Source organism: Manis pentadactyla, chromosome 13 (assembly GCF_030020395.1).
Source record: "Manis pentadactyla isolate mManPen7 chromosome 13, mManPen7.hap1, whole genome shotgun sequence".
NCBI classification, from domain to species: Eukaryota; Metazoa; Chordata; class Mammalia; order Pholidota; family Manidae; genus Manis; species Manis pentadactyla.
The window spans coordinates 82327883-82336594 of NC_080031.1; the positions used below are offsets into that span (position 1 = coordinate 82327883).

At 35.0% G+C, this 8712-nt stretch overlaps 1 pseudogene; it reads right to left on the reverse strand.

Annotated features, from left to right (window-relative positions):
• Nucleotides 1–7395: 7395 nt before the first annotated feature.
• Nucleotides 7396–8332, reverse strand: LOC118921395 (olfactory receptor 2T27-like; annotated as a pseudogene).
• Nucleotides 8333–8712: the final 380 nt, after the last annotated feature.

Consider the following 8712-nt stretch of genomic DNA (forward strand, 5'->3'; position numbering starts at 1 on the left):
AGGGTGAAATGCTCTGTGTCTAGGTATAGATTCAGTGTGTAAGTGGGAGAAGGGGGATTCAGGTTGGCTCCACTCTGCCATCTTCCCAGAATCATTTTTTTTTACATATTTAAAACATTTTTATTGAACTCATTTTAATAACCCTGTTTTAGCTGGTGGCAGCTGCCCGGGCCAAAACAGAGCCATCATGTATGCTGTTCAACAACTTCAAACCAATCAGTTTGTTTTTGTACTTGGAATACAGTTAAACATTTTACAACACATAATCTAACAAATAGGGCATGCTGTATTACTCAAAAACACTCCATGTGTTTCATTAAAAAAATCATTTTGCAAGTGGCTTCAACTTTATCAACAATCTCATTGACACAGTCCATGCTTCATGCTTTCCAAGTACTCCAAAATTCACTTTTTCTTTAAACATATCATAGATTGGTTAGGCTCTCAGTGGGGCAAGTGTCATCAACTGCAAAATGATGTGCAGCATGATCAAAATCAGTTGTTGATGCTAAGCCCTGAGACATTAAGTCACTATAGCATAGATCATAATAATGTATTTTTCACACACTAAAAAATAGTTTAATGCTTGCTTTCTCTTGATATGTTATTAACTTTAGCTCAATAAGACCTGTATCACTATGATGAGAAAGCCCAGGAATTTAACTAATACTGCAATGTGAATAGTTGCAGTATTTTTGGGGAAATAGATTCGTGCATATTGTAAGGAATCATTTAAAAATTATTAACTAGTACTTTTTCAAAGGGAAACAGATACTGACATACTATTTTTAAACATAATGAAGTGGAACATGATAGAAAATTATATAGGACAATAGAAGAATATCTACATGCCTTTCTCATATGTCTTTGTATCACTTAAAAGTGCAGAGAAAATGAAAGGAATTTGAAAAATGGTATTTTTTCTTAAGTACTTTGTCATGAGACCTTATTTTATTTTACTATTTTTTGGTATTAAAAATATTCCTTGAAGGATAAACAAATTTTATCCATCCAGATTTTTTATTCAAGTCAATATATGATATTATATTGGTGAAACAGACACTACGGCTGTAAATAAGCTGAGATCTTCATATGTCTTATCTCTGCATGTCATAAATAAAATCCCCATGAGAGGGGCAGAAAATGATCAACTAATACAGCAAACTTCCTAATATTGTATGTGTACTTCAGCTTCCTTCAGAGTCACTACATGATTCCTCTCCTCTCCGATGTTGGTGTGTAAATTATTTTTCTCTCACAAAACCATATGTTTATCTTGTTATGAATACAGGGTTGACGAGTGGTTACCATGGAGAGGAGTTGGTGTGCATGGGAGGCGAGGGGGAGGGGGATACAGGGCGCACAGATTCTTAGTCATAACGTAGATTGGTCACAGGGATGGTAGTACCGCAAGGGGAATATAGCCAACGATTCTGTAGCACCTTCCTATGTTGACAGATGTAACAGCACCACAGGGGGTGAGGATGTACTAATATGGGTAACTATTGAACCGCTATGTTTTATATTTGAAACCAGCATAAGATTTTATGTCAATAGTGCTTCAATAACAAAATAATATATGGTTGAGTGAGACAGCAGTATAGGATGTTCCCGATTATATGACCCACAGCAACAATAGTGCGGCACCCATCCAAGAACTAAAGTGTCCTTGTAAGAGCTTCACGATCCAGGCAAGAGATTTTAAAACCACAAAGGAGCAAAAGGCTAAGAGAGGCATTTCTCAGCACCCGCATGGAAAGGTCTCTGAAGCGGTTCTGGTTACAGAATAGCCCCGTCATCCTGCGGACTCAGCTGCAGCCTGTCTTTGAGTCCTGCCACCCGTGATCCATAATTAGCTCTGGAAGCCACACCAGCTCATGTCCTGTAGGCACGTCCAATGGCCTTGTCCTGACTGTGTACCCTGAAACCGCCCTAAAACCCCGTGATGACCCCACTCAGCTATGCTCTGGTGACACGCCTGCATCATGAGGAATCTGGCAGGAGGCCTGCCAATCAATGTGCTCTGAGGCAGCCTGCAGACTTTGGTTGAATATGTGGATCCTGACGTAGCCCTGTGACTTAGCTTCTGGCCTGCTCATCCATGGCACAGGGCATAACTGGCCTGACATCTGTGCACACACTGTGCACTCTGAAGCCAATCTTTAACCCATAGATAGCCCACTGAGCATGGTCCTAAAGGCAGTCTCATTTACCCAGGAATATGAGGGTGTCTACATGTGCCCAAGACCTTGGTAGCAGGACTGACACAAAGGTATCAAAAATAACTTAAGGTATAATAATTTGACAATATATACACAATATAGGAAGATGTAAATTATGTCATCCATACACTAAACACAGGTGAGGAACTTGTATGCTCCTAAAGTTACTTATCAGTTTGAATGGGATTGCCTGTTTTATGGAAGTCTCATGGTAACAACAAAGTAAAATCTTGTAGTAGATACAGAAAAGATAAAAATAAAAACATCAAAGTATAGCAGTACAAAAATTTTTTACATCACAAAAGCAGACAGTAAAGAAGAAAGAAACAAAATCACTACAAAACAGAAAATAATTACAAAAATGACAATTATAATTCTTATCAATCAATAATTACTTTAATTCTAAACATATTTAATTCTGCAATCAAGAGTTAGTGAGTGGACAAAAATCAAAACCCAACTACATGCTGCGTCTTAGAGATACACCTTACCTTTAAGGATACACATATCCTAAAAGAGAATAGATGAAATAGTTACTTCTTGCAAATGTTAGCCAAAAGAAATCAGAAGTGGCTATACTTATATCATTCCAAATTGATTATAAAAAAAAACTAAGTCCAAAAGGCAAATAAATCCACTACATTTTGATGAAGCGGTCAATTAATCAAAAGTACAAACCAATTGTAAATATTCATACACCCACTGTTAGTACACTATTAAATTCATGAATCATTAAGATAATTAAAGGTAGAAAGAGACAATAATCGTAGAGGACTGCAATATCCTCACTTACAGCAATGGATAGATCATCCATTCAGAATCACAGTAAGGGTTTAGTTGACTTAAACTAGTCTTTAGACCAAATAGACCCAAAAAACATACACAGAATGTTTCAACCAACAGCAACTGAATAAAAATCATTCTTCTCAATTAAACATGGAACATTCTCCAGGATAGATTGTATTTAAAGTCTTAACCATTTTTAGAACATTAATATCATATAAAGTATCTTTTCTGTTAACAGTCATACAAAAGAATGCATAAAGAAAGATAACTGGAAAATTTACATATATGTGGAAATTAAACACTCTACTGATGAACAACCAGAGAGTCAAAGAAGGAAACAAAAAAAGAAATCAAAAAGCACATTGAGAAAAATGAAAATGGAAAAATAAATATATCAATATATATGAGATGCAGCAAAAGCTTCTAAGAATCAAATTGGAAGCACTAAAACCTACATTCCAAAGGCGAAAGATGTTAAATGAACTATACACTTCAACGGTCTAGAAAAAGAACAATAAATCCAAGTTACCAGAAGGAAAGTGCTAAAAATGTTGCAACAGAAATAAAATAAAGAATAGGTAAGTGATAGAACTATCAACGAAGCTCTTTTTTAAATATAAACTTGACAAACCTTTCAGTAGACATCCATGAAAAAGAGGACTCAAATAAACAAGACTGTGAATAGAAGAGGAGATATTATAGTTGATTACAAAGAAAAAAAGGATCATTATAAAAATATGAAAAATCATTTGAAAACTTGATAACCTAGAAGAAAAGAATAAATTCATAGAAACATCCACTATATTCCAGGACTAAATCATAAAGAAATAGAAAAGATCAAAAACCAATAACAAGTGAGGGAACTGAAGTAGTAATCAAAACTTCCCAGCAAATAAAAACAGGGATGAGATGTTCTTATGGGTGAATTCTAACAAAAGTTGAAAGAATTAATGCCAATTTTTCTCAAACTCATTCAAAGAATAGTATGGAGGGAACAGTGTCAAACAATGTTCTAACCAATATCAGGTAATAACACTATAAGAATATAAAATTACAGATCAGTATCTTGAGGAAAATAGATATAAAAATTGTCAAAAAACACTAGAAAACTGAATTCAACAGCATATTAACATGATTATACATCATAATCACATGAGATTTACCATTGGGATTGAAGAATGTCCAACATAAATTAGTGGATGTGATAAGCCATGTTAATAAAGTGAAAGATAAAAGTGAGATGAACATCTCAAAAGATGCAAAAGAAGCATTTGATGAAATCAACATCCCTCCCTGATAAATATTCTCAACAAATGAGTGTAGAGTGGATGTACCTCCATGTAATAAAGGTCTCCTATGATGAGATCACAGCTACATGGCATTCAACAAAGAGAAGCTGAAAGCTCTTCCGCTGAGATCAGGAACAAGTCAGCGGGGTTCACATCATTTACATTAAATATACTATCAGAACTATTGACCATGGACTTAGTCAATAAAGAAATAGAAAGTATCCAAATGAGAAAGAAGGAATTTAAATAATTTTAGTTTGCAGATGGCAATACCTTACATATAGAAAACTCTGATTCCACACAAAAGCTGTTAGAACTAATAAATTCAACCATGTTGTAGAATACAAAAATAACATGTAAGCTTCAGTTGCATTTCTCTTACCAGCATCAAACAATGTGGAAAAGGTATAAAAAATTCTTCCATTTACAACACTATAATGGAGAGTAAAATCATCAGGAACAAACTGAACCACTGAGTAAAAGAACTAAGCACTGAAAATTAGGATGTATTGGTGAAAGGACTTACTGAAGACACAAATAAATGGAGATATCCCAAGCTTATAGGCTGGAAGAATAAATTGTTAAAGTGACTTAATTTAAAGACCTAATTTAGGAATGAATTTTTTAAATGCCAATATGACCTAAAGTGATACACAAATTCAATGCAGTTTCTATGAAAATAACAATGACATTTTTATAGGAATTTTTTTTAATCCTGAAATTAGTATACAACTTCAAAAGTCTGGGGACATCTAAAGCAATTTACACAAGAATAACAAAGCTGGAGGCACTGTATTGCTGAATTTGAATAAATGATGAGCTTAAATGAAAGTATGTGCCATGGGTACTTCTGTGATCACTAGTCTGTTCCAGTGTTTGTGTCTGTTTTTATACTAGATTCAACTATTTTGATTTAGTATAGTTTTGTAATACAATTTGAGTTCACTAACCAAGATACAGAAAGAACCTAAGTGTCTAACAATGGATAGAAGGATAAAGAAATTATACATACACACACACACACACACACACACACACACACACACACACACACACACAGGAAATTTCATCTATAAAAAAGAAGGAAATCTTGATAGTTGCAAAACATTGGTTAACCTGGCAGATGTCAAGCTATGTGAAATAAGCCAGACACGGAAGTATAAATACTACATGGTGTTGGTTACATGCAGAACCTAAGAATGTCTAACTTACAGAACCAGAGAAAAGAATGGCATTTTCCAAGGGTGGGGGTTGGGTAGGGGACATGTTGGTCAAAGAGTAAAAAGTTTAAATATCAAGATGAGTAAGTTTGGGGCTAATAAAGAGTAGGGAGACTATAATGTGTAATACTGCATCATATACTTGAAATTTTCTGATAGAGTGTCTCAGTGGTTTTCATCATAAAAACACACAAAATAATCATAACTATGTAAGATGATGGAAGTGTTACACTAGCTTGAATTTGATAATCATTTTATAATATATATGTATATCAATCAACATATTGTGCACCATAAAAATGTACAATATTTTGTCAATTTTATCTCAATAAAAACTCAGGAAAACAAAAAAATGCATATGGACAGTAGATGATACTAGGGTAGAAGACCAACAGATTTAGATATCAAGAAATTAATTATATAGGATTGCACAGCAGGAGACTCACAGACACTGAGAAGTGACTGGTGGTGACCATGTGGGAAGGGTTGGGGTGTGTGGGTGAAATAGGTGAGGGGGATAAAGAGGTACAAAATCTCAATAATATAAATTAGTCAAGGGGATTAAATTACAGCATAGAGAACATAGTCAATAGTTATATAAAATCTTTCTATGTTGACAGCAACTACACTAGTTGGGGTGAGGATTTAATAATGTGTGTAACTGTTGAATCACCATATAGTATATTTGAACAAATATAATATTGTATGTCAACTATATTTCAATAAAAAAGAAGGAAATTAAGTGAAATTAATCCTTAAATATATATTACCAGTCATTTTCCTTATAGTGTTTGGAGACTAAAAAAATAATTAGTATTTGCATCACGATCACCTGCAGGGACTAATAAGTGATAAGTGCATGAAAACCATCTGTAAATGGATTAAAGAAATTTTTCATTAGTTATCTCCTGAGTGTAAGCTATGGTGAGTGTTAGCAGCAATATATCCAGATATGAACCATGTTCTGGAAATTATATTTAGAGGTATGGAGTAGAAGAAAATCTGTTACTTGGATACAGAAATCAGGACATTCTGTGAAAATAACTCAAGTAATTATATCTAATGCAATGCAGAGGAAATGATAATAAGGAATTGACACATTGTGATAATAGCTATAATTGGTGATAAGTGTATTTTTGATGAAATAGTAAAGTACAAAGCAAAGTTTTACAAAATGGTTGAAATGAGGAAACAATAATATATTGGACATTTCAAAAACAAATATTAGACAAAGGAGAAGAGATAGCAGTTCCAATGAAGTAAAATTAATGTCCATGTTGAAAATCATTCATAGTTTGTAGAAACATCTTCACTAATAATATGTTTTATAATTAAAATGTCAAATATTGAGTCACAAAGATAATATCAAAATAGGTGAAGCAATGATTTTAAAATATGTTAAGCAAAAATCTTTTAGTCAATTTATATTTAAAACATATTAAGGATATCAACTCATTTTGATTAAATCATTCATTTCAGAAAATGAGAGCAAGGTCATCTTATGAAATTATTTAAATTTTAGAAAAACTATATACATGAAAATCTTCATTATTACATCATTTAAAATGGGGGTTTTATAATACTATTAAATTATTAATGAAAATTAATTAGGGACATCATGATTCCTCTCTTTGGATATCTGTGTATTTTGAAAAATTAAACAAATATAATTAATATGAATAAAAATCCTTTCTATGTACTCCATGAATAAACATGATCACTATTATGCTATATTTGAGTACAAACAGATAAATGGTGAAGAGGAGAAAAAAAAGATTCTATTATATTTTATCTTCAGGTAGAAGATATGATTTTGTCTGCTCTAGTTTTGAAAATATGCTTTACCTGTTGTAGATTTACGCTGGAAACTTGATCACTTCATGTTCCACATTTCCCCAGCACCCTCCGGAGGGCTCGGGTGACATCGCTGTTCCGCAGGCTGTAGATGAGGGGGTTGAGCATGGGCGTGAGGATGGTGTAGAAGGCCGAGAGCACTTCATTCTGCTCAGGGGAGTTGTAGGACTTGGGCAGAAAGTACTTGATGATACTAGCCCCGTAGAACAGAGACACCACGATCATGTGGGAAGAGCAAGTAGCCAAAGCCTTCCGGAGCCCCAGGCTTGATCCCATGCCTAGTACAGTGAACAGTATGCGTCCATAGGAAGCCAGAATGGCTGAGAATGGAGAAAGGAAAAAAATTAAACCACTGACAAAAATACCCTTTTCATATTGGGAAGTGTCAATACAGACCAACTTTAATAAGGCTGGGATCTCACAAAAGAAATGATGAATTTCCCTGGAGGCACAGTAAGGGAGATTCAGAGTATAGATAACATGGATGAGAGCATTGAGCAGTGCGCCCAGCCAGGACGTGAGCACGAGGAGTGTGCAGACCTTGGGGCGCATGCGGATGGCATAGTGCAGTGGGTGGCAGATGGCCACATAGCGGTCGTAAGCCATGACGGCCAGCAGCAGGCACTCTGACCCCATCAGGGTCGTGAAGAGGAACATCTGAATGCTACACCCAAAGAAGGAGATGCGATGGTCCCCAGAGAGAAAGTCCAGGGCCATTTTGGGGACAAACGTAGAGATGTACAGCAGGTCCATGAGGGAGAGCTGGCCGAGAAGGAAGTACATGGGACTGTGGAGATGAGGGTCAGCCCTAATGAGGATGATTATTGTGGTGTTGCCCAGCAGGGCCCCCCAGGAGATCCAGCAGGGTGAGGGCAAAGAAGGTCCAGGGGGCGGAGGTGCCTTGAAACAGATCCGAGAGGAGGAAGTCACGCCCTGAGGTCTGGTTGTTCTGCCATGCCATCTCTTGTTCCTAGTTTGAAACTTTAGAGATAATATTAAAAGCATTCTGTTTACAGTCTAAGATTATTCTCAGATGAAATCCTGCATACCTTTCCAGTATATTGTTAATTTATTTATCTGGACTTTAACTTTTATTTTAGTAAATAAATGAATTTGCCTTTCACCGGACATCTCAAAACCATCCAAAAGATGACACTTGCCATAAAGTAGAGTTTAAAATCGTGTTTCTTCAAGTTTTCTAGAAATTGAAATTCTCAAGCAGTTACATTAAAATTCTACTTAGTAAATGTTCTCTAAACCAAGAAACATACATTAATTAATCAAATCTTTCAGTTAATATCTGTATCAGTAATTACCCATGTTTATGAATAAATTCTATAG